This window comes from Ambystoma mexicanum, chromosome 13 (assembly GCF_040938575.1).
Source record: "Ambystoma mexicanum isolate Mex_15411 chromosome 13, UKY_AmexF1_1, whole genome shotgun sequence".
Classification (NCBI taxonomy): Eukaryota; Metazoa; Chordata; class Amphibia; order Caudata; family Ambystomatidae; genus Ambystoma; species Ambystoma mexicanum.
In genome coordinates this window covers 374,907,135-374,934,438 of record NC_090938.1, presented here as the reverse complement: position 1 = coordinate 374,934,438, position 27,304 = coordinate 374,907,135, and positions in this window count along the sequence as shown.

The window sequence follows — 27,304 nt, the reverse complement described above, 5'->3', positions numbered from 1 at the left end:
TTTTGAGGGAGTTGGAGTTCATCCAGAAGAATACATTGCAGGGGCAATTTTCTAGCGTTGAGTTTCTTTCCAGGTTGTCTTGTATTTTGAAGATTATTTGTGTACCGTCAGCGTAGCTGTAGCAGGTGAGGCTGTGGCTTTTGATGATTCTGATAAGTAGATACAGGTAGATGTTGAATAGTAGCGGGGAGAAGAATGATCCTTGTGGTACTCCAAAGGTGGAATCTCTTGGGCTGGATTGTTAATGGTTTCATCCATACGGTTTCCGTTCTGTTTGTTAGGAAAGATTTCATCCATAGTAGGGCGGTGTCTGTTATTCCAAGTCCTTCTAATCTCGTTATGAGAATGTCATGGTCGACTGTGTCAAATGCTGCCGATAGGTCTAGGAGTATCAAGGCAGTGCTGTTGTCTGAGTCTGCGTTGAATTTTAGATCATCCCATATTGAGAGTAGAGCCGATTCCGTTCCTCTCAGTGGTCTGAAGCCAACTTGTGCCTGGTCTAGTAGGCCATGCTCTTCTATGAACTCTTGGGTTGTTTTGTATATGTACGTTTCGAGCAGCTTGGCTGTATACGGTATGTTGGAGATGGGTCCGTATTTGGAGAGGTCCTCTACGTTTTCCGCTGTATCTTTGAGTAGTGGCCTGATGTATGCAGTTTTAAAGGCTTGTGGCACTTTCCCAGTTGCGATGGAATGGTTGAGGACGTTCCTGTGATATTCCATTGGTGTTCTTTGTTCAAGAATCGATTTGTATATGTCTGGTGGGCAGGGGTCTTTGGGGGACCCTGAATTATTGCTTTCATTCACCAGTTTGACGAATGTCTCCACTGATATTTCTGGAAAGCTTCGTAGTTTGTTTGGGTGCTCCTCCCCGGTGTAGGTTGGGGTTGTGGTCAGATCAGACGGTCTGCTTTGTATGGTTTGCTGGATGTTGGTGATTTTGTTTTTGAAGTGGTCTGCAAGGTTGTTGCAGAGTCTCGCGGACGGAGTTGGTGTGTTGTTACATCCCAGAGGGTTTTTGATTTCATTTATGATTTTGAATAACTCTTTTTGGGTGTTTGGTGCTTCGAAGATTCGGTTGTCGTAGTGTTTCCTCTTAGCTTTTTGTATTTCCTTTTTGTAAGCCCGGTTGGGTTGTAGGAATTTCAGTTTGTTCGCTGCGTCGTTTTGTTTTCTCCAATCAAGTTCTAGTATTCGTTTTTTTCTTTTCATGGTGCTAAGTGGTGGGTAGAACCATTTTGCCATTGACCGTTTATTAGAAGAATCGAAGGGTTTTTCTTTGGCGATGTTGTCTATAGTAGTTATAATCCAGGAATGCAACAGGGTTACCTTTTTGTCCAGGTCATCATCTTCCATGAGTGTTGGGTGTGGGTTGTTTAGCTCCAGGAGTTCGTTCAGGTTGGAGTTTTTGATGGTTCTCCTATTTCTTTTCATGGTTTTCGTTGTTTTGTCCGGTTGACTGTTTGTTAGCGTGGTCATTTTGATTACGAAGAGGATGATGCAGTGGTCGCTCCAGGGTATTTGAAGTGGGGGTGCCGTGGTGAGGAGTAGTTTGTTCGCGAAGATTGCATCACGTGTATGCCCTGCCGAGTGAGATGCTCCTTTGACTAGTTGTTGTAGGTTCATTGCTGCTAGTTGGCTGGTTAGCGATTTTTATATGGTCATGCTTTCTCCTTCAAACCAGATGTTGAAGTCTCATAGGACTATCAGGTGATTGTGTTTGATGGCTAGAACGGTGATTGCTTCTGTGAAGGAGTCTATGAAGGTTGCATCGTAAGTTGGTGGTCTATATATTAGTACGAATTTCAAGTTTGTTTTGGGTGTTACTGCTAGACGTATGATTAGGGATTTGCATTTATCGATGATTAGTGGGTCCTTCATTTTGATATCCAGGTGTTCCTTGTGAATGATTGCCAGCCCTCCCCCTCTTTTGGTTTTTCTGTTTGATTGGATGCATTTGAAGTATTCAGGCAAGCAGTTGTTGAGGGTGATCTTGTAATTGTCGTCTAGCCAAGTTTCTGTTACAAATAGGATGTCGATCCCTCCGTCGCAGAGCAGATCGTAGATCTCGGTGGCATGTTTGGACATTGACCTTGCATTGATGAGGTTGCAGTGGATCTTTGTGGTGTGGTTTTGTTTGTTGGTCGTTCCTTGTTTTGGTTTGTGGTTGTTTGGTTGCAGTGCATCATTGTTGGCGTTGATAAAACTTGGCGTTCTTTCTTTTCACCTTAACAAGGGATGATTCAGCTTCTCAAGTTCACTGCGTTCAAGAATAGATAACCGCCCTTGGCTGCCTCGGCACCAGGCCAGACAGTCTCGCCATTTGTTTCCACGATCTCGGCTTATTCTTGATGTGACACATTTCCAGCCTTTCCATGGGTCCGGGCTTACTAAATTCATGACACCGATGTCCAGTTTGTATACAATGGCGGCTTCGCCTGCAATCTATTCACTACATATAGCCAGCTTCTAAGATTACTTAAACTACTTGCCTTACAGCATCTCTATAATTATTGAACAGTTTGCATTTTCTGCAGTGCTTCGCTTCTTTTCGCTTATGAAAGTGTACTCTATTTTTAACTTCGTCATCAGTTTCTGTAATATCCATGCATTCTCTTCAGCCAGTATTTTCAGGGTGTCACACTTGTCTTTTGTGACATAACCAACTCCTCTTTTTGCTCATTTTCATATTCCTTCAGGGAGTTCCTCCCTCAGATGATCATCTCTTCTGGGATACATTTGATAGGGTTTCCTCAGAGGATACCTTATTTCGAATACTTGCCATGCTATGGTCACAAATGCTGGTGTTAAGCATGGCACATCTCAGGCTCCCAACATATAGGAGGTAGGGGGCGGGATTTCCTGCAGAGGCATGTAACTGCTCCTCTACACAGGCTTTTGCTAAAGTTCACTGTTCCATGCTCTGAGGCCTTAATTAATTGTTCTGGGCAATTGGGCATTAATATTGTAATAAGGCCCTAGGAGGTCGACATTAATGGTGCTTGCGCTTTGGATTTAGGGATTGTTAATCTGTGTTTCCTTTAAATTAAATGATTGACTTATTTTTTTAATCCTAGGCCATGCTATATTAGATGTGAAAGGCTCTAGCCTGGTGGCTAGCCCCTACTAGGGTTGGGATGTATTTAGGACACCGCTTGTAGTTGTGCAGAGTACTAGGTGCCTAACTACTTGTTGAGTTGTATAATTTACTTTTTCTCCCCATCCCCTTACTTTATATTGGATGCAGGCCCTTAACAGACCCACATATAAGCATTTGGAGAGCCATGTTCATAGGCACTGCTGTTTTTATATATATACTTGTTATCTGTTTGATACTGTATATTAATGTTAAAGTACTTATTTGAAGTATAGCATGTGTGACTTTATTAAAGTATACATGTTTCAGAATATCTGTGTAATGTGTTTTATGGATTTGTGTGGACTCATTGTACCTCTGTCAACCTACTACCCCTACCTGAGGGTTTAGCCTTGTCACTCTGAACACACTATCCACGTCTGAGAGGTTTGGCTTCCTTTTCTTGTGAGGTGTTTTAGCCTTCCCTCCCTAGTGTAAGTGGTTTTATCATGCTTAACCGAGGATGGTACAAAAACGACCTTAACAGCTAGGCTGGTGGTGGCTTTTTTGTCTGTGAAAATGTTGCCACTGTGTGGAATACATTTTACCTGGCTGGGTGCTTTTGTCGGCCATCTCCATTAATCAAAATGAATGTTGGCTTTGTTGAACTCATAGACCTGATGATGTCATGACTACTGTTTTTCCTTCTTGGCATATGGAGGAGGAGGTGGCCATCCCAGACTACTGGATGTCTCCTCCCCTGCCCCCTCAGCCCTCACCACTCCGCAGACTGAGGACTGTAGTCGGGCTGCCTGTCTGGGATAGTGTGGATTCACTCCTTTGTGTGAGAGCTCTGCATCTGCACATGAGTTGACTTGGAGGGGTGGTCAACCAAAGACTAACCTTTCTTCCATTTGAATGATGCTTGGGGTGTGGTTGACTGCAGTTTACTCACTGCCTGTGGAGAGGGGGAGCCGCACAATCTCGAAACCTGCACTCTGAAAGACCTGCTGTTAAAGACAGGACCGAAGCTATGCACCAGCATCTTTTGACTATCTATTAAATGTGTATATTGCACCATACGCCAATGGGCCACAAGGCATTCACAAGACAATTACAACACAGAACAGAAATGGCCAGTTACAGTGGGAGAAAGTCATTCTGAAAGCATCAATGCTTAGCCTGTACCCAGGTCAAAGAGATATGTTTTGGTGGTTTAAATTGGGCGCTTTACGCACAGCCCTTCAGAACAGAAGGGATCTGATTCCAAAGACTCGGGCCCAGGCATGATAGCCTGAACCTTCAGTCTTTTGCAGGAGGACTCGTGGGTGCTCCAGGAGAATGTCTTTGTTGGAGCGAAGGGTTCACCTAAAAGAAACTCTAGAGACTCTGGCTGAAAGATAATTAGGGGCTTCACCGGCCAGGTACTTGAAGACTAGCATGCAGTCTTTAAACCTGATTAACAGGCAGCCAGTGCAGTCTCCTTTGGGCCTCGGTGACATGGCTCCGATGACCGAGACCACAAACGGCCTGGACCGCTCCATTCTGGATCACCTGTAGACTTTTTACATTTGCATGAAAGGATGCAATAAACACGCTCTTGCAGTAGTCCAATTGGTATTAATGATGGCAGCCACAATCATAGCCCTATTAGTCTAAGAGAGATATGGGCACATTTGCCACAGTAGATGAATATAATAGGAACAGGAAGACTTAAGATGTAAAACATGTTTGTTGAAAGAAAGGTGGGAGTGCAAGTAGACACCCAATGATTTTACAAAGCCAGGAACCTTTATAGTGTTTCCTGCGATGGAAAAACAATTATATGATGAGTCAAGATAGTTTAGATTTGTGGGGGTGCCTAGAATGAGAAGTTCTGTTTTCTTGTTATTCAAGGCCAGGGAATTACTGGCCATCCAGGATTGTATTGCATTGAACACGTTGTTTACTGTTTCTAGGTCTTTGTCATAGAGGCCCGATAGTTCAATCACAATCTGGGTGTCATCTACGTAATTCACAAAACGTACACGCAGAGAGGATAGTAGGTCACACAGTTGTTTAATATAAACATTAAACAGAAGCAGTGATAGGCAAGAGCCTTGCGAGACACTACATGTCAAAATCGCTTTTTGTGATTGTGCATTGTCCTTTTAAGCGGTTAGTGGGCCAAGAAACAATCTAAACCAGCTTGCTGCAGAATTGGTACAACTACCAACCTTGACCAGTCTATCAGCCAGGAGGGCATGATAGACCAGATCAAAGGCGGCCGATAGGTCAAGAAGAAGTAACAATTCCTGTCCGCCTTTGTCAATTTTCTCTGCGATGTTGGATTTGAGATCCAGTAGAGCGGTTTCGGTTCTGTGGTTCAGACTGACCAGTACCAAGAATATTATTTTGCTCCACAAAGCTTTGGTTAAAAGCCAGTTTGTCCAGGATTTTCAATAAAAAAGTAACATTGGTAATGGGCCGGAAATTTCTGGGATCACTGGCATCTAAATTCTCCTTTTTTAATAGTGCTGAGATCCAGGCCTCCTTGATGCTGTTGGGAACTGAGGCTTCAGAGATAGACTGCACCGGATAATCGGACTGCAAAGCCCTGCACCTCCAGGATGATCACAGGTCCTACTGAAAGACCTAGTTTCCCCAAAGCTTTGAACTGTACCTGCATCGATGAACCCAGAAACGTGTGCCCCTTCACTGCAAGAAATCTGAAGACTCTTTGCCAAACTCACCACAGAATCTTCATCTAAGGACATCCAGCAAAGGTACTTGTGACGAATGGCTGGGAATCTCCAGAATCCTGTGCTGCCTCGATTCCTGCGACCGCAGAGCCAAACTCCTTCAACGCCCATCTCCCATGGCTGCCACCTCTGTAGCAACTGTTAAAGAAAAGCACAATAATAGTTCTACCTTGGGGTCTGCTTCAGAACCTCAGCCTCTTGATCATACTATTTTCCCAAGGGTCTTGGGGTCCCTCCTGTACTGCTAACTTGTTGCAGGACTTCTGTGCTTGCCAAAAAATGGGCTCTGCAACCGCATTCGGGTACCGCCATCTGTCTACTGCTGACCTGTTTTTTCGGTCCCTCATTATTTCTCTCCTGATGCTCCAGCACTGCTGGGGGGTCGTTTTTCAGATATTTATCACTGAACCCCTCCATCTTAAAAACACTCTTGAAGACCTTTCCCCCACTGAACTCCAGAAACTGCTTTTTGATGCACTTTCAACCCAAGGTAACTATTTCCCATCAAACCCTACCCCTACTTGCACTACAGGTCTTTCTCTACGTGTACTTGCCATGGTGGATAGAAAAGCCTTTCTATGCTGTGACATAGCCAAATAAACACAGAACTACTACCAGAACATGCATATAGGGTTTACTCGTATGTCCCGTATCTCCATCCTTGTGGGCGTCCCTCGGCACGGGGTCAGTACCAGAACATTTTGGCAGCAAAAAATATGAGCTTCCCCTTTAAATTTAGTATAGTGCATGGCCCTGGGTGTAGGCAGGCCCACTAGCCTCTTCCCTCCCCCCACTGGTCTCTTACCCAAGTCCCTTTTTCACCTCGGAAGGGATCCGACCTGGCAGCTTGTGCATGCATATTTTTTTCGTGCGTGTCCCTCTCCCCCAGCCCCCTCAATCTTTCGCCTCTCTTCAGTGTCTTGCCTACCCTGGCACATGTCGTTTGTGAGAGGCTTCACTTGGTGCGCCTTGTGCAACCGTTCCTTCCAGTGTCGGACCGCAATGCACTTTTAGTGTGCCTGGGAACCACTGTTGGGGCGTGGGTGCAGCATGCGGTGCCCTTGTTCTGCATTCATTAAAGAACCGCTTATCCTACTGGGGGGAGATCTTCAATTACCTCAGCTCTGCATCATCTGAAGTACTTTGTGGGTCGAAGTCATCATGGCAAGGTAAGTCATCTCTTTACTAAGGCACCCCAGCATGGTTATTCCTTCCTGTGGATGCCGGCTGGTGGGGGGGGGGGCTCTTCAGGCTCTACCACCAGAGGTAAGCTCGAGGCTGTAAAAGCTACCGGTGCACGTGCTGAGGGCTTGGAGGCCCTCACGGGCCTGCCGCTGAGGGGCTACCAAGCTCTACTACAGCACTGAGGTACGAGGGGCCCTCAAGCTCTGGATCCAGATGGAAGACCGAGGCATCTTCTTGACCAGTACCATCACAGAGGGCAAGGGGCCTTCTGGAGCCATCTCAGTGGTCGGCTCTCGGCACCAAAGGACTGCCAGCCACACTACTGAGGGCATCACGCCTCCCGGATTCCCCTCCGAGGTCCGTGCTACCCCTTCAGTACCAAGCTGAGTGGAGGACCCTGCTCCGGACGAAAGGCTCCTGCATATTCCTCCTCCTGATGCAGAACTGAGCCACAGAATGGCAGCCAAGCACGTGGCAGAGCCAACGCAGCTGGAGTCTGGCCGGAAATAAGGCTGCGTGGGACACTGTCTCCATCTGAGTGGGCCATACAGGGGTCAGCAGGCCTTTCTCCCGAGGTGGTGGCAGTGGCCAGCAAGCATCAGTGGACTGGTCCCCCCACTAGTACATCTACACCAGTCAGCCCTTGGCTCACCCCTCACAGGTCCCTAGATCCAATGAGCCTACCAAAGGCCCAAGTGCTTCGGAAGGCTGAGTTCGTCATCCAAATTAGGCTGCATGCAAGGATTGTTTTTTTCGAGCGATTCTTAACTCTCATGAGGTCGCAGCAGATGACTGGGTACCTTAAAGATCTTTATGATTATGTATTTTAGATATGAGTCTATATTGGAATGTGCTTTTTAAACTGTTTTATGTTGTTGATGATGTGATGAAATATATGTAAAGCCAATGTGGCTAAATGCACATTAATAAATAAATAAATAAAGATCTTATTCCGGATGTGGTTCTGCAGATGCTGCCCCCTCCTCCACTGCTTCGGGGTCCTCTGCAGTCCCCTGCGGTTTGGCCTTCCTTTCCTGTGCAGGCCCTCCGCCTCCACACCCGCTCTGCCTCCGCCAATCCCTACTCAAATCCTGCTGCCCTAGGCTCCACCATGTGCAGGACGATACTGATGATGACAGAGGAGGGCGAGGCCTCGGTCAAAGCATTTCATCACTGGCTCCAGGTTCTGGCAGAGTTTCTGGGGGTTCCACAACCCGAACAGGCTCAGCTGGATCCAGGGGTACTAGCGGAGGTGTTGGCTCTCAAATCGGCCAGCAGGTCAGACATCCTTCTCCAGAAGGCTGTCCTCACCCTAGCAGCGAAGGTCTGGGAAAAGCTGAGGTCAATTCCCAACTTTATAAACAGCTGGATGGGTGCTTTAGGCAACTGGAAAAGGATCCAGTGCTGCTCTCGACACATCCTCAGCCCTATTCCGCTGTAGTGGTGATCTCTATTTATTCCAAAACTCCTGGCTCCTCTGGTTTTTGCAACCAGTGGTTTGCCTAAAGAGGGCAAGTTGTTGGAGCCCTCATCAGGAATGTATACCTCAACGCAGTACTGCACCCATGGCAGGCTGACGCTCTGCTCTCTGCGGCTAACCAAAAGCTGTGGAGGGAGATTGGCGACTTACCTCTGGAAAGGCAAGCAGCGTTCAAGGCAGGCCAGGGAGAGACAAGGACAGTCAAACAGGATCTCATGGAATCTATTATCTCCCACATAGATACTGCTAGCAGGGGCATGTTCATGGGGGTGCAAATGCAGAGAACCGCTTGGATGCATGCCATCAGGTTATCTTCAGATGTCCAAGAGTGGATCCTCCACCTCCTCTTTGAGGGTTTAGATTTGGTTCACTCATCTACAGACAAACTAACGAAAAAAGATGTCCACGCAAACTGCCAAGTCTTTGGCGATCTTGACCAAACCTGGTCCTAAACCTTTTGTTCTGGGTCAGGGCAGGCTTGGCCATAAGCAGAGATCCTTTGGCGATTCGGAGACTTCCAAGATGGGAATTCTCGCCAACCCCTCAGTTCACACAGAAGGAAGCAGCTGTGCGCCACAAGGAATTTTTTGCTCGCCCCTCCTCCACACCGGCCTCTGACGTAAAAAAGCAATGAGGTTCCAGAGCTATCCTGTTGGGGGGCTGGTTGGCTCTGTTTATCAACACCTGGAAGCATCTGTTTTCAAACCCTCTCTAGTCTCAACAGGATTCTGTGTTCCTCTTCCCGCTCACCCCTTCCACTTGCTCCCCACCACTACTGCAAATAGGTTCGCCTGCGTTGATGAGGGAGATTTTGAAACTCTGGAGCATGCAAGCAATAGAGCCAGTGCCTCTTCAGGAAAGGGGCTCTAGGTCAAAAACAACCAGGCGGGCCTGAGGGTAGTTCTGAATCTGGCTTTACTTGACCTTTCTCTACCCCTTGAACGCTTCAAGATAATTACACCCACTCAGATAGCGGAAACGCTATGATCACGAGACTGGATGTGTTCCCTAGACCTAAAAGTTGCATTATCTGCACATTCCCATCTTTCATCCAACAAGGTTATTTCTGCGGTTCAAGACTCACCGTTTCCTGTACAAGGTGCTGTAATTCGGCCTCATTTCCACCCTGTACTTTCACCAAGATTATGAACATGGTAGCGGGCCTCCCCTGGCCAGAGGGTCATCACTTGTATCCTTATCTGGGTGACTTGCTGGTGACGTTAAGTTTCCCTTAGGGGGCTCTTCGCTCTAGCCAGAGATTAGCAGGCATACTATTCCAGTTGGGGTTCTCCCTCAACCAGAAGAAGTCACAGTTGTGCCCCTCCTAGACCCTCCAATTTCTGGGGGTCAGGTGGGATATGATAGCTCTGAGGGTCTTCCCTACTCCTGAATGGCTTCAGTTTCTCTAAAAGGCGGTCTACATTTTTCTGCAGAACTCTTCAACTTCAGCGTGGTGGTTTCAGCACTTGCTGAGTCCCATGGCCTCTTGTGTCCTGACAATTCAACATGCCAGACTCAAAATGAGGCACATTCAGCTTACTCTGGGACCAGGAAACTGGTTTGCAGACAGACTTTTCATTCCTCCTACACTTCACCCGGATGTGCACTGGTGGCTCCTCAACAGCAATGTGTCAGTGGGTGCCCTGTTCACTCCTCTCGAGTGTGATGACCACAGTCTCATGCCTCCAGGGCTGGGGGGCGACCTTGTACTCTTTTCATCCACGGCTTGTGGTCCAGGGGGCAGGCCAGCTCCTACATCAATTTGCTGGAGCTCAGGGCTGTGGGCTTAGCGCTCTGGGTCTTTCTCACCCTAATCGGGGGCAGGGCAATCTTAGTCAGAACCGAAAAATCAACAACAATGTTTTATCTGAACAAGCCAGGGGAACCACGTCTAGAGCACCTCTTAATGGAGGTGGTCTCAATCTGGGAATGGGCTCTGTTTTAGGTGAAGGTCCAAGCAGTACATCTCCAGGGGGACACACTGAGCAGGTTGGGCTCCAACACTTATGAATGGGAGTTGGACAGCAGCTTCCTGAATCATTTTTCCACAGATTGGGCAGCCCAGATGGTGACCTCTTTGTGTCGCAGGACATTTACAAGTGACACCTGTTTGCGTCATGTGCGGGGCAGGGTTCGGGCTCTCTGAGGGATGCATTCTAGCTATCTTGGAACAACTGCAACTGTTTTGCCCCCCCACCCTTCGCAAGTTCAGGTCTTACGTGGGCTGCAGGCTTCTTTTAATAACTCCTCAATGGCTATCGAGGCCTTGGTTTTCGGGATATCCTACAGCTCAAGTCCCAGGGGCAAGTCCTGCTTCCGATCCACAAAAGGGGGTTCCATATACGCAGCAGGGGTGGGCGGTACAGCACCCAGATCCTGCAAACTAGCCCTCGCAGCCTGGCTCCTGCTAAACTAAGCTTAGGCCAGTGCAATTATTAGCTGATAATTGGAACACCATACAGGAGGCTAGGAAGCAACCTGCCTGCTCTCAATACAAGTGCAAGTGGACTAGATTCTGTCATTGGGCGCAGGAAAAGTGAGTAGATCACTATTGCATGCTCCTTGGATGATGTCTCTTTCCCAGCCCACTTGGCCCATTCCGGAGTCCGGGTTCACACCTGCTGCACTTATTTGGCAGCCTTGGGGGCCTCCAGAAATTCTCAAGAAGAAATCTTCTCAGCAGAAAATCTGGTGGTCAAGGAGCACCTCAAAGGTTTGTCACGTCTGTTTCCACCTGTGCTATCCCTTCTGAGATCTGAACATGTTGCTGTCTGGGCTTCAGCGCAAACCATTTGAGCCATTCTCTTTAGTAGATCTCAAGTACGTAATGCTAAAGACAGTCCTGCTAGTGGCTCTCACGTCGGTGCATAGGATTAGTGAGCTGCAGGACCTGTCAGCATGTGATCCATTTACTGTCTTTCACAACGACAAGGTGGTCCTTCGAACGCACCCAAAGTTCTTACTGAAGGTGGTTCAGGAAATCTGCCTGTCAATCTTCTTCCCTCATCATCAGACGCAGAACAGTCGCTGTACTCATTGGATCTGCTGAGGGTGCTCAAGTTCTTCCTCTTCCGGACAAAGCTGGTCAGGAAGCCCAAGGGTTTGTCACGTTTGGGGACTCCGCCCCAGGTACTCAGACTTCCAAAGCTTCCATTGCAAAATGGATACTCCTGGCCATTTCTTACATGGTGCCGCCGGCTATCCATGTGCATGCAGTGAGGGCCAAAGCTGCGGCTGGGTCCCTCCAAAGATGCACCTCGTGGGAGGCTATCAGCAAGGTAGCTACTTGGGCCATGCCCTTGACTTTTTGCAGGCACTACTCCTTGGACATTAGCACCAGGAGAGAGGCAGAGTTTGGACAGGCAGTTCTCAGAAATCTATTTGCAGCCAGTTAAGCTCTCATGCACCACCCAGTTTTGTTTTTGTTTCGGTGGAATCGCCCCCAAGGGTGGAAGGAAGGGGATGTAACGTACGAGTAATATGTTAGTCACTGTAGTGACTAGTACTCAGTCCTAAGTCCCTTTTCCTCCATACGTCCCATCCACCTTCCCCTGCTAGTATGGCTGGGGCTAAAGTATAGCCAGGTTTACAAGCGTCTGATGTGTCAAAAGCAGACTGAGGTAAAGGGCATGAGGGTGGGGCCTAGTGGGCATGCATACACCCAGGGCCGCACTCCCACATTATACTAAATTTAAAGGGGGAAGCTCATATTTGTCACTGCCAAAAGGTTCTGGTACTGTCCCCGTGCTCGAGGATGCCCACAAGGATGGAGGAAAGAGGACGTATGACTATGAGTACTTTAGTCACTAAAGTGAATAATTTATATTTATTAAACAAAAGTAAAACCTAAGATTAGTACATAAAAATTGGTTCAGGATGGTCATAGCACAGATTCTCGGGAGACGTAATGCTTTAGCTAAGGATTATAAATGAAGGACAGCAAACAAAAAGGCATTCAGATAGTTCCAGGTAGGTCGATCTCCTGTTGAAGTAACTATTGCTTTTTTGGGGACTATTGGGCCTCTCAGGATTTAGGGCTTCCTTCCATAGCCAAGTGTCCCTAAAGTCCTCCCTTTTTATTAGGGCTCTCATTCTTTTAATAGTCCCCCTTCCTTGCTATGAAGGGGCTCTCCCCCTCTGTTCTTTTATGCAAGTATTTGGGGGATATAGTGCCCTGATCACTAATGTGCACCCAGGGATTATAGTGTCCTGCTCACTCTTCTAGAGATGGTGTCCTACACACTTCACTGGAGTACACCCATTTTCTGGGGCCCAAGTCACTCTTAATTCTCAGCTGTGCCTTCTTCGGTCGGGCCCTCCCCTCACTGGAGCACATCGCTCTGGGCTCAAGGCTCTCCCCTTCTCTGGGCCTGCCCTGCTTCCTCTGCAAACTCCTCTCCACTGCCAAAAGACACTCTGTTTCTTAGCGATATAAAACCCTCACCATTCTCTCATTGTCGGAGGCAAACTTGTGAATTAATTGGGCAATAACTTTCTTATTCCAAGTCAGGGGAAGGAAGTCTTTAAAAGGCGTTCTGCCATCTTGGATTTCTTTCTGTTTGCTTCCAGGTCCAGGAGCAGCTGTTGTCTGCTGCTCTGCTTCTGCCGTGCCCCCTGGCTGTACCACTGCACAGGCGTTTGCTTTGTGGCTTTCTGATGTTAACAAGGCCACCAACCAGATAGGCAAACCTCTAGTGAGCTCCCACCTGTTATAATTTTACCTTTTGTGAGGAGGAAGGAAGTACTTCTCTTTCAATGTTGCAGGAGAGGGAGAAAACCATTCTTCACTAACACTGCTGCTGGAGGAGTGGGGGGTTAGCATAATGTGGGTTCGACAATCTGCACCTGTTCACTAAGGGGTCTCTCTTAATCTGCTAGTGTTTCCCCATAGCTAATCTTTCCCTCTATCCCGACATACCTTCTGGAATCTGCTGAGTGTTGGATCTCTAAACCTGATGCATGTTGGGAGATGTTCTAAATACCCTGTTACTTTGGGACCTGGCACTTTCAAGTTAGTTACTCCCTCTTGGGGTTCAGAACTAGTCCTGTGGGGCCTACCCTCAGGTGGCCTGGGGACTGGGGCCTATGATTGCACTGTGACTTTGTCACAATACCTGGTAATGCATTTTCCTTTTGAGGCAGGGCTTTATTAACTCTAAAGAGCTCTCAAAAATGGTATTACTTACCTGATGCATTATGGCATTTTCTGTTTTACAAGGTTTCCTACCTGTGAGTGTATTTTTATTTTTATATTTAAAGATCATATTTTTTATAAAGTGTTTAGGACTATCTCCCATTGATTCTTCATGGAAAGTGTGTAGTATACATGTGAACTAATCCACCTCTTTAAGGTTAGGCTGACGATTTTGTCACAACTGTCAGTTTGCGGGCCTGGTGAGCTTTGAAGTAACAAGTTGTACCTGAGTCAGGAAGATATCTATACCTTAAGACCCTTGAGAAAAATCTCCCCAACAGATCTTCTGAGAATCCTCACTACAACCCATCCATTGTAATTTATCTCGAGCCTTCTGGTAGAAACTGTTGCATGTTTGTGCCATCCCCACCAACACTCCTTTCAGTGTTCCAGAATCTGTCACCACATACCACCAGACTTTGAGAGTCATATTATTGCAGAAGAAAAGCCATATAAACATGGGTAGGTTGACACATCTGAGCCTTAGAAATGAGGCCTAAATAAAATCTCTCTCACAGTGCTTACCTATTGAGCAAGCCTTTATCTATTGAGTCTGTGACTGATACGTAGGGGAATGGGTAAACAAAAGCAATGTACTGTCAAGTATTGATGAATTGGTACTGTTGTCTTTGTCCTGCTCAAAGATTTTATAAACTAAAAATACAAATGCTGCTTGTTTCTTCACGGTTTTCCGCAAAACCTATTGTTAGGAAAGATTTCCATTTATGTGTAATTTTCCCTCCAGTTGTGAACTCCCCAACCTTTTGCTGTTGTCTGACCATCCTAGCCTGACTTTTGCCAGTGGAGCACAGCCTTCTGCTGTTTTTTTTTGTTCTCTTTGTTATGATGAAATTGACATGCCTTTAAAGACAGTCAGTTCTGGGAGACTTTGTTTCCCTTAGTCTTTCACTTTGTTGCAAGTTCTTTGCAACATGTTACCAGTGCACAAAGTACCTTACAGTACAGTGCGCTGAGGTCTTCCTTTCGTTTTGTTAAGGCCCTTGACACCCTCAAAGGATTTTTCGGTAGAAGTACAAGATGTGTCTACGACAGAGCTGGTGGCAGCTGTTATTTTTCCTATATTTTTAACCCTTTCTTTCGGTCCATATCACGTTTACTGCGTTTGGCCCTGGACAGTGGGTTGGCCCCAAAATGGCCATTCCACCAGGTCCTTTGTTCTGTCCTTTGGCCATCTTGTCTCTTTGCCTTCCCCAGGTCCAGCAGACCTGGGACAGTCCTTATTTGGTCGTTAATTCTCCATTGAAACGCCAAACTTTTGCGGTCTTCTGCATGCCTTGTGTGTGCGCCTCCAGGATGTGGGCTGGACTGTCTAGTTCCAATACACATCCTGGGCGCCAGAGAGTCTGGTGTGCTGGGAATGACTGGAATCACTGTGGTCCGTAATCGGTGCACGTCTGGCATGGCTGTATGTGAGCAAGTCTCTCATTGGGTCCTCTTCATTTTGGTGTGAAGGAGATTCTGAAAAAGAGAAGGGCCCCAAAACCCATACCAGGTTGATCTCTTGAGTTCTCACTGAACCTAGGATAGGATCCAATCATCCTGAAACTAAGAAGCCGAGTCGAGGAACCGCTGGTGACCCGCTGGAAGGTTTGGCACCCTGAGCCCTCTGTTGTCACGCAGGACACCTCTGCCTCTGATTGAACTTAGAAGGTCTGCAAAGGTGACTTCGACCCATTTCAATAGTGGAAAAAACTATTCACGGCACCTCCACCTTAACCTGTAAGTGAGCCTTTTCGGATGTGTTCCTGGTGAACTGACCAGCTTGCACAGGACCTTTACTCTTGAATCGCTGCTGTCTCGAGTTGACTCTTGAACTTTGGAGATCATAAGCACAGGGTCCAAAGCATTCACCAGCTTAGTTTCATACACCTAGGCACCCTAGGTCTGGAATTAGGAGAGTACGCCTGAACCCGTCACTGTGTCGCCCAGCTGTGGTGATGAACTTCGTGGGTGCACTGCTGCTGTGCCCCCCTTTGCCCTAAGATGAGCTGCAGTGCAATTGAGTGAATCCCATTTTTTCTTAAGGGAAATACAGGTGAGTATAGTCCTCTTCACTTATCGAGAGACAATTTCCACAGTGGTGCACGAGTATGCAATACAGGTAGGTAGTGACATAGAACTTGTGCAGGGTGCGACCCAGGACTGTAGTAGGTGCGGGGGTATTCAACAAAATAGTGTAAACAACACTATCCATCAACACATATATACAAGGGGATTGATGATTGATTCAAAAATTAATGAATAATGGCCGATTGGAGTCCTGTTATGGGTACTGGACTCTGGAAACCATGTCTGCAGTGAGCATGGGAAGACTCGTATGATTTGGGTCTCCTTGGCCAATAAATACAGCATTAGGCCTCTAGGAGCTGTAAGAGAAAGGATAACAGGTCGTTATCTATGCGTCTATTAGAGCCCTGCCGACTGTTATGGGAGCTAAGCGCTAGGAGGCGCTGGCAGTGGTCTCAGGAGTGTTGATTTTATTTAAAAGTGTCAACAACGTTCACAGGAAAAGCGAGTGGAGATTGCAAATACATCTCTTGGTGTAACTAGGGTGTCTAATCTCGCCGCGGTGTGTCAATTAGTGACAGTGCCTGTCTGACCTCTGTGCGAGGTTGTGTAGCTACCCAAGGGGTGATTTATAAGAGGTGGCAGTGACCCTCAAGATAATAAAGTAAAATGAAGGCAAACATGACCGCGCTGAGCGTGCTCCAGACTGTGGCGAGAATGCATCCTAATGTCTCACAGTGCACGGAGAGTAATTTCGAACGTGAAACCAGCGAGGTTTTGTGGGGAGAGCTGGGGGTGCCTGGACTAGGTGCTGCATCACGCAGAAAACGAAAAAAATGAAAAAAATAAAAACATGAGATAAAATGGCAGCTTGTCTTACCGAATGCAAAAAATGGCGTCTGCACTCCTTGTGGCTCTGGATTCTACAGAGGAGTGTTGCTGTCAATGTTAAAAGCACTGTGCCAGCTCGACAGCCAGCCAATGGGCTGCTGGCTAGGTGCAGGGGTAGGTCAATAGTTACAGAGCGAGCTAACAACAGAAGTGATAGATTGGGAGTAATTGACCAATGGGATGCAGATGCATCATCAGTGTCACAACTATGAGTGTAGCCCATGGAAATGACAGCAGGACCCCTAATGATGGATGGCAACTGCAAGTAGATGGATGCAGGTGGTGGTGGACCCCTGAGGATGCTATGAGGAGTAGCCTTCTACCTGATTGGTGATGGGACAGCTGTTGCTATGGCTGTGTGAGCCCTAGGATGGTGGCTTAAACAATGTTGACATTTTCAACACACCGTTTTCTAAAGAGGTAAAGGAGAAAACATGGAGTCACTGGGTGAATAGTGACTATTGTAAGTAACCAAAAGTCAGTTGCCATCCATCATTAGGGGTCCTGCTGTCACCCTAGTTACACCAAGAGATGTTTTTGCAATCTCCACTCGCTTTTCCTGTGAATGTTGTTGACACTTTTAAATAAAATCAACACTCCTGAGACCACTGCCAGAGCCTCCTAGCGCTTAGCTCACATAACAGTCGGCAGGGCTCTAACAGGCACTTTATTTGAGACCCCTTTATTATACCGTGTCTTTACTAACCCACTGAGTGGGCACCCACACCACTGGTGTCTCCAGTCACTTACCGCACAATCCCATGCTGGATGTGCCTGGACCCTGCTGTTCACTGGCACGGTCCACCTCGAGCGCATAGAAAACGACCTGTTATCTTTTCTCTTACAGCTCCTAGAGGCCTAAGGCTGTATTTATTGGCCAAGGAGACCCGAATCATACAAGTCTTCCCATGCTCACTGCAGACATGGTTTCCAGAGTCCAGTACCCATAACAGGACTCCAAGCACAGCGTCCCCGCTGCACCACTGCAGACAGTAAGCTGTTTTTAGATGCACCACTGGTGTATTTGAGGCACCAATCAGCCATTATTCATTAATTTTTGAATCAATCATCAATCCCCTGAGATCCTGACAGCTTTCTCTTCCCCCACAGATTACCTTTACGGACAGCACCACTACCATTGATCATCCTGATGAAGGCCACCACCACCACGGGCTCTTACCCAGCCCTGTTTGGCCGAAACACCTCTGTGTCGATGTTTTGTGGCACAACCTTTGTATATATATGTTGATGGATAGTGTTGTGTATACTATTTTGTTGAATACCCCCGGACCTACTACAGTCCTGGGTCGCACCCTGCACAAGTTCTATGTCACTGCCTACCTGTATTGTATACTCGTGCACCACTGTGGAAATTGTCTCTCGATAATTGAAGAGGACTATACTCACCTGTATTTCCCTTAAGAAAAAACGTCAGCCCATACTTTCGTGCTTATCGAAAGTCCTGTAAATGTTTAATTCTATTTATCTGTGCAATATCGTTTTGAAGGCAAAATAAAATAGCTTCAAAACAAGACAGCTGTCTATGGATCTCCCATTGTGATTTCTAGCATTTTACACACAAAGATTGTTTTATGCTTGTGGCCCTTCTTAATGGATGATTCCGATTCTGGTATTTCTTTGATTTTTTTAAAAAAATGTTCTTGTGATAAATAATTAGCTGCATCATTTTTTTATTCCTGCAGATTGTGAAGATTGAGGACCGGGCTGAGTGAGTGAAAGAGAGGGAAAAACTGCACAAAGAGCAGGTGGATGAAGCGCACAAAGAACGCTTGAAAGAGCGTGAGAAGGAGCGGGATACAGAGCGTGTTCGGGAACCAGAACGCGAGAAGAGGCAGGAACAGAGCCGGGACCGAGGGGGATGAGAGCGCGAGCGCCCCCTGGACTCCAAACATCAGTGCCTTAGTCGCAGTACACGCGTCTGTGACCGTGGAGGCTGGCGCTGAGTGCTCTGGACAGGAAGTCCCTAGGGGTTTGGGAGCAGGAGGGATTGGATTGGGGCTTGAAGGAGGCTGCACACTGGAACATGGGATTCTTCATATGCTGTTCAAAGCACACCGCAGCAGTTCGTCAGTCAGGTGTAGATAATCTGCATCTATAGGAAGACATTCTTGGCCACAGCTGGTCCCAAAGTGGAACATACACATCAATTGGTGCAGGACATGGGAGTTGTTTTTTTTTAATGACGTATGAAATGAAAAATGGACTTGCGGTGAGGAAATTTCACCTACATTATATATTTTTTCACTTTTGTTTGTTTGTTTGTTTATTTTATTTGTTAAGAGCCCCTGACCCGTAGGTATCTGGGCGCTAGTAGATAAGAAATTGGTTACAAGTTACGAGGTTTTAGATAGGTACATAAATCGCTTAATACATGTTACAGTCATTAGGATTACAAAGGTCACTTAATGTAGATCATACAGGATAATGCATAGTCCATGATATACAAGGGCATTAGATTCAAACCATGACTAGGAGCAAGTCTAAGTAGGTAGAGTAATCTCGTACATACACAAGTTAGGACAAGTATGGGCAGGCTAGGTGCAAAGGCTAGTGTGGCGATAAGGTTAGTTCTTATTAAGTAGCCAGGTGATAGCACATCTTCTGAATTTTTCGAATACTTGGATAGTTTTTTTGTTGTGATGTAGTGTGTTCCATAGTTGGGCAGCTAGGACAGGGAAGCTGGAGCCGCAAGCTCTTTTGAGGTTGTATCTGGGTACCAAGAGGCAGGAAGTGTTTGATGATCTCGTGGTACGTGTGTAGTATCTCAAAGTGAATTTGTCAGTCAGGTATGGTGGGGCTTTGTGGTTCAATGCTTTGTGTGTGAGGCAGAGAGATTTTAGATTGATTTTATCTGGAATGGAGACCCATTTGCAAAGCTTTCTGGTTGCTGAAATGTGCTCTATTCTAGGTATGTTTAGGGCCGCTCTAAGAGCATTATTTTGCAGAATCTGTAATTTGTTCAATATGGACTTGTTGGCACCTATGTAAAGACTGTTGCAGCAGTCCAGTTTTGATTGTATATCTGTTGGGTGATACTAGAGGTCTGCATGCCCTGATCATCTTACCTGTGTAGGCAGTAGCTGAGGCAGTCATATTTACGTGTTTAGTAAATTTAGAGTTTGCGTCAAAGTAAAAACCTAGAGTTTTTACATCTTTGGCAATGGGTATGTTGTTCCTGTCTATACAGATACTAGTGAAGTTAGGGCTGAGTTTCTGAAGGTTGGTATGCGAACCAACCAGAAGAATCTCGGTCTTATCATCATTCAGGCAGAGGCCGTGGAGGGCCATCTATGCTTGAATGATGGTATAGATTTCATTAATCCTGGCTACATCTGAGTCCAGTTTATCAAATAAAGGCTTTGTAAAGATATTGTACAAAGTGGGTGAGATACATGAGCCTTGTGGTATGCCGCAAATTATGGGAATGGGGTCAGCCGCTGCCGAGGGTGAGAAGACCTGCATGGTTCTGTTATCCAGGAATGATTGAATCCACATAATAACTGAACTCGAAAAATGGGCAGCCGATGGGAGGTGGTCGCAAAGTACCTTGTGGTCGACCAAATCAAAGGCCGCCGACCAGTCAAGGAGGAGTAGGATGGCCACTCTACCTTTATCTTTTAGTTTGTCAATCTGGCTTTTGAGGTCAACAAGTGCAGTTTCCGTTCCATGTTGCGGTCTGAAGCCAGATTGTCGTGATTCAAGTAGTTTGTTAGTTTCCAAATAGTCTTGGATCTGCAAATCTGCAACCCTGTCCAGTATCGTTAAAAGATATCTTTTGTTTTTTTATGCCACTGCGCATCTCATAGCAGTTCATTAGATATATTTTGGGGTTATAACAATTATTTTGTGGTATTTTCTTATTAAGAATCAATTTGTGATAAAATAGTCTTTGTAAATAATAGCATGTAATAAAATAGTTTGTGATAAAAATTAGTCTGTGATAATTAAAAATTCTCACATGAAACCGTTCTTGGTGGAACTCCTACATCCCGGGACTTCATGGGACTTCTTTCAGGGCCATCATCTTCCCATCTTTTGCGGTCATTATCTTCACCCCCTTCTTCGGTCAAGGGGACTCCAATCCAGCGTTATCCTCCAGGGATCCAGCACTCCAAGGATCCGGCGCTGACGGGGAAAACAATTATTTTTCTAGAGTAAAAAGAAAAGACAACTTAAGTATCAAGCACATCAAACCTTTCACTTTTGCTTTCACACTCGGATATCTGAATCACATTCAGTTATGCACACAACTGCAGATTATGCCAAATAACGTGCCATGCAGCCAATGAATAACTGAAAACATGAATTCATGAACATTAATATCACATGGTATTTTTAGATAACTCTCTCAAACACAACACTCCTTTCTCTTATTTGTTCACTTGGATTTTGTGTTCCCTAATTTGACATATATATGTTTTTCTTCCTCTTTAAATCTGCTTTTGGCATCTTCGCACTATTTACACCTATCCACCTGCTACGGCAATTCTATTTTTTTTGTTTCTCCCTTGTGGGATATATTTACCCACAGTACTTCCCCACATCACCAAGCTGCACTTCAGCGGAACCAGCAAAATGGCTGTGCTGGCTCCTGTGAGCTCCACTGCCTCAAACCAAAACTGTGTTTTGCAGCGACAAAAGGACGGATGCACTGTTTTGCCAAGTGCCATTGGGCAAGATGGAACAGGGAGCACCCTGAGAAAGGCTACTAGGATGTGTTCCTATTTGTCTTAAAGAAATGGAGTGAAAAAGCAGCGCTGTTCTGCAGCTAGCCCAAATTCCCATTGAAAAAGGGAATATTTCCCCTTTAAAATGACGAAGCTCTGATGCTTTTTGTCCCTGTTCTTCATCACACTACCTTTACCAAAAAGACCCTGTCATGCCCAGCCATATTCACATTGGGCTCCATCAGAAAAGAGCCTTATTCCTGAATGATAGGCTGTGCCAGCCAAATCTGAGAAAATCAGCAAAAGCTTTCTTTCAGCTACACGGGAAATGCTTACATTTTGCTACAAAATGTCAAAAATCACTGCTTGAAAAGAAAATCATAGCTTTCTGCGCACATGTCAATTTCATGAAGACTTTTGCCTTGTACAGACTGTTGTGTAAAACAAGCTGACTACAGCTACAGAACAATATTGGGAAGTCAGATGGAAAAACTGAATTTGAAAGGAAAATACTAGCAGCTTGACCACATGTGTCAAAATGGGCTTTTACAAACCAAAGGAGGAAATGCCTGTTTTAAAATGACTATGTTGAACAAAAACACATCCTCGCCTCGCAATGTGAAAGGGGATTGTGCTGTGAAATACATGTATGAGATGGTTTTATTCAGCAGGTTTTATACTAATTCAGAGCAAAAATAAATTAACCTGCATTGCCAACCTGGGAGAAACCAGCCCAAGACAGGTTTCTGCTTGTGCTACCAATAGAAGGCTATTCTTTTTTATTTTTTAGATGGTTCAGTTTAATTATAAACTTTTTCATCTATGGTTTCAGAATTGTGATAGAATGTTAAGCGATATGTGTCTTCAGAGAGTTCTTTTGCTGAGTTCCAATATAGTACTAAGAAATAGGGTGATTGTGTAGGTGTATTTGTTGTTTTGCCCACTGAGTAGTGTAAGGATATTTGGCGTGTTACAGCACAGAGTACAGCACTACTACACAGGTAGCAAACAGCACAGAGTACAGCACTACTACACAGGTAGCAAACAGCACAGAGTACAGCACTACTGCACAGGTAGCAATTCTTTTTTGCAGCACCACCACAAGGGTGCGGTGCATGGCTATATGTGTTACCAGATTAACAAGAAAAGACAGGCTATTCAGTCAAAAACGATTTTAACATATAAGATGCAAATCTATTTTTACAGTTAAAAGCACACATGCTCATTTAAAAATGCACACTATTTTTCACCTGAAATGCCTATGGTGGGAGAGACACATTTGAAAATAACAACTAACATAACTTATAACTAACCTGACTATTGAAACATAATCCACTAATAAAAATGTGTCTCCACTGCAGAATTAGGCCTATTCTGAAAGTGAACTTTTAAACGCACATCCATTTTTTTTTCTGTTCTCTCTGCTGCCCTGTCCACATAACTACAGGAAGCAAATGGGCTCGAAAGAACAGGAAATCAGTTGGTTACAAAGTATTACTATAAAAATGAGCCATTGTGTAGAGAAGGAGGAGATGGCGTGATTAATTCTGATTGGAGCAGCGTCATAGCAAGTATCATGCTAGAGGGAGTGATCAGGTTTTTGCTGGGGGGAGTTTGAGGAAGAAGAAAGGCAGTCAAGATTTGACAGAGCTGGGAGGAAGACCTTTTCCTGGTTGGAGCATACCTATCTGCAAAAGCTGAGAATTCCAGGCAATGACCCCGGTTTGAGAAGGCAGGCGTTCCTTTTTACTGGGGTTAATCTTCAAGGGAGCCACATTCAGAAAGAGAACAGCCAAAGAAAACTCTGAACAGATAAGGTAATTACATAAGTGTGGGAGCTGAGTGTATACGAGACGATAATGTTCAGTCAGAGTAGGAAAAGAGATTCCGGTGCCTTAATCACACGTTAATGTTGCAAATTATGTTCTGTTCTCTGCCAGTTTCTTTTTTCAGTGTATTTCAGACAATGCTGTTAATGTGCTGTTTTAGTTATTTCTGTAAAGAGTGAGATCGTGTTTCAATGCAACTTTTATAATACAGAAAAATACTTGAAAGCAGACAGTTGGTGTGTCTTCTATTTACCAATACAGTGCTGATGATGAGGGGAGATTTTTAAACAATACAATTGTCATTTTAAGACAGATGTGTGCATGACCTATTCAGTATGGAGAGTTGAGAGTGATTGTTTGTAGCATAGCTCGTTGGAGGTACATGAGCCAATGGGAAGAGAGACTCTCTGAACATAGTTCCCTACCGTATATAAGGTAGTGGAAATTACCACAAAATTACCACATATAGCTCTCTGTCGTAAATAAGTCAGTGAGATCGCCCATGGTGGCACACTAACACTAACACTGAAAATGTGGTATTCCTAAAATGTAGGTCTGAGGTCTCTCTAGTGATTACACGAAAAATCTAAGCAAAGATAAGGGATTCTGGACATTGGGGCCACAAATAAAACAAGGGAATTATGCTCACCAAAATACCACCAACCACGCATACCAACCACGCATACCAAATATGCATGTCTGGGTGCTGAAATAATGCATGTCCACTGTATTATTGTTGTACAGGGCCCAATCTGAATACGAGGAGTGATTATTGCTAAGTTATTTTTCGGCGGTAATAAAATACCGTCAGGCCCCAAATCTCCACAAAATACCCTACATATTTATGGTGCGTTGCAGGCCGGGAAAGTGATCATAGAGTACCTACTGGGCGTGGCAAGCGTGTTTCACACTGCCATTTGCACATTAAAGGGAACCCATTTTATAATAGCAGTGTGCCACTAAAAACGAATTTCAGAATGTCACAAAGGGAAACCAGATTCTCAGATCTAGTGCAATATTTAGAGGCAAAGTTGTTTGCACATGGGAATTGGTCATCGAATAGCACGTTGGAATGGAGTAACCGCATTCAGGGTGAGGTGCAGAAAGAAAAATTAGACAATATTTTTGCAGAAGGCAGCATAATTCAGGTCTGCCTTACAAGATTATTGAATGCAGCCGATAAAAGTGCAGAGAAAGACTGTTTAATACGGCTATGCGGCAAAATATGGTTTATTTTAAACAAGTCCCTGCGAATGCAAGAGAATGATACTCAGCTATTTAACAGGTTAACGACTGAATTAGAGGGGGCAAGTAAAAATCAGGAAATGTTGAGAGCAGAATTGGATGTATGCCAAAAAGACATGCAATTAAAATGCAGAGACTTTGATACTCAGTTATCCAAAAGCAAGAAACAATTTGAAGATAGTGAGCAAGAATTGGCACACTTAAAAGCCTTAGTGGATCACATTAGGCAGGATAAAGATGAGGTTGTTTCAGAAATGCAGATTTTACAAAAAGAACATTGTGAAAAAGAAGGTGATATCCAAGAAAGAGACAAGAGAAATAAAGAGTTCAATGAATGCCAAATGCAAATGTGCGAAATGCAGGAGGTGATTAATAAAATGAGTGATGAAAATAATTATTTGCAAAATGAAGCAACCAGACTCCTTAAAAAGTGTAAGGACTTAGAACAGCAAATGTGCATTCCCAGGTCCCAGGAGAGGCGGCAGGGTACCACATTCAATGGAGTGGAGGTGAATTCTAGCTCTGCCCAAAGAGCTAGTGCTCCAGTGACTGGGCCGGTGACTGAACTTGGTTGCAGCGCCCTTGGGGGATTTGATACTCCCATTGGGGGCAGCCACCAATATCATACACCTGAAAACAGGATTGAATCACAAAATAGTGCAATTCCATATATTGCAACAAGTAGCCCCATAAAAATAATGAAATCCATTAAAGCCCTGATCAAACCATTTAAAAAGGGAGGTGAATGCTGCATTGAGGATCACTTAGAAGCGGTGCATGACATTTTTAAAGCACTCCAGATACCTAAAGAACAGTACAGACAATATTTTCATTTAACTTTAGATGCCCCGACGGCCAGCATCATAAGGGGATTAAATGAACAGCAGAATATGACATGGCTGGAGTTTGAAAAAGAAATTAGGCGTCATTTTTCTCCTTTTCAGTCATTGCAGGAGGCAAAGAAAGTCGCGTACACAATTACTGCTGGACCTAATATATCCCCTCGCCAATTTTTACAAGACTTAAAAAGAGCATTTTCTCGCTTTGATGTATCTTTTGACTCAAATTCCAATGAGTTTAAAACTGCATACTTCTATGGGCTACAGAAAGACATCATATCCCAATTGGTCCGTGAATTTGACCGTGACAAGTCCCTTGAATGGATTGTACATCAAAGCACAAATCTATATGAGGTTCTCTATTGTCAGGGTAGAGAAAGTGATAAAATGAAAGATACTAGACCTAAATCTAAAGAACCCTCAGCCACAGTAATGGAAATCAGGTCAGCCAAAATGTCCCTTGAGTCTGCTCAAAGCCAAGGTAAAAATAATGTGACACCTGAACAAAGGTGTAATCAACAAAGATCGCCATTTCCTGTACCAATGTTCCAATCACATGATCCTAGTAATAGAGAGAGCTACATCAGCCCTAGGTATTTAGGGGACAGACCCCGGGTAGGATACCGGCCTGATATGGCAGGTATGAACAATAACCAGAGACAAAATCAAGATCAAAGAAATGATGGTCCCTACCAGTCATTGGGGACACAGAGCAGATTTGATCCCAGCACCATGATATATGGTAATCAGGATAGGCCCCGATATGTGGATCGATTTACTGATAATGGAAATCAACCTAGGGGCCAGTACCCACAATCTGAGAGACAGGACATGAGGCAAAACGTGAACTACAGTCCACGCCAGTACAATGATTCCCCACCAGGGGACTATAATCAAAGGATGGGTGCAACCCGCTCCCCTCCACAAATGAATCAAGAGTTCAGAAACCATCCCAACCGACATCAATCACCTGAGAGGTATCAGAATAGATCCAATCAGGGGGAAAACAACCAATATCGACCTAGGCCACAGAAAGAGGATCCTAGAGAGATGGAAAGGTTCCAGTGCCTTGAGGCCCAAGTGAAAATGTTAGCTGAGCAAATAGGAAAGCTCTATACAGCGCAAAAACAACCTTCCAAAGAGGGGGCTGATGGCCATAGCAATGACCGGGGGGCTTCCGAAAAGTGACTAAGTACTCATGATAACTGCAGTACCAAAATGACAGATTGCTCTAATATAATTTTGCATAACGACTCTGAGATGCCTAATGGATTAAAAATGAAAGTACCAGTAAATGAAATTGTGACAGAAAGTGCAAATACTTCTAAAAAAGAGATACGGTTTAACTTAGAGCTAAATAAAACAGTAAAGATTTGCACAAATGAAAAAGAAACATTAGGAATTCCAAAAGAACAAAGGGACAGATTTAAGAAAAATGACTCATGCATGGGGAATACCAGTGAACAGGGAGTAAGTGGGGATGCCATAGCTCCTTCCCTGGGCAAGCAAAACAATGACCAAACACAGACAGAAAAAGGAAATACTCACAAGGCGGGTACAAGTCAATCACCTGAAGAATTCTTTGAGCCACATATTTTTGAAGAGGCTGAAAGGGCTGGTATCACACTAAATGATCACAAATGCACAGAAGTAAAAAATGACAAATTGCTGAATGATGTTGTTACACATGTTCAGTTGGAGGATTGTAATGTGGTCTCTGATGTTACCCAGATGGATGGGCGAACAGTGGCCACACTCCAAAAAACCTCTGAACATGGAGAAATGAATAAAATCTCTCGCACAGAAATGGGTAAAAAGGAGGGAAAAATGTCTTTTCATTTACCAATGTGCTTAGCCAAAAGTGAAAAAGACCTGAGAAAGGTGAGCCCTGAAATCAGTAAGAATTCACATTTCTTATGTGTATTAGAGGAAGTTGAGGACAGATATTATGCACCCATCACTGTAGAAGAAAAATGCCACACCTTTGCTATGATTGACACTGGCGCACAGGCCACAATTATGTCCAAGGAGCTGGTAAAGAGTATCAATGAAGGGAGGCCTCCACAGAGTCAGATCACAGTGAAGGAAAATCAAGGCCCAGTGCATAAC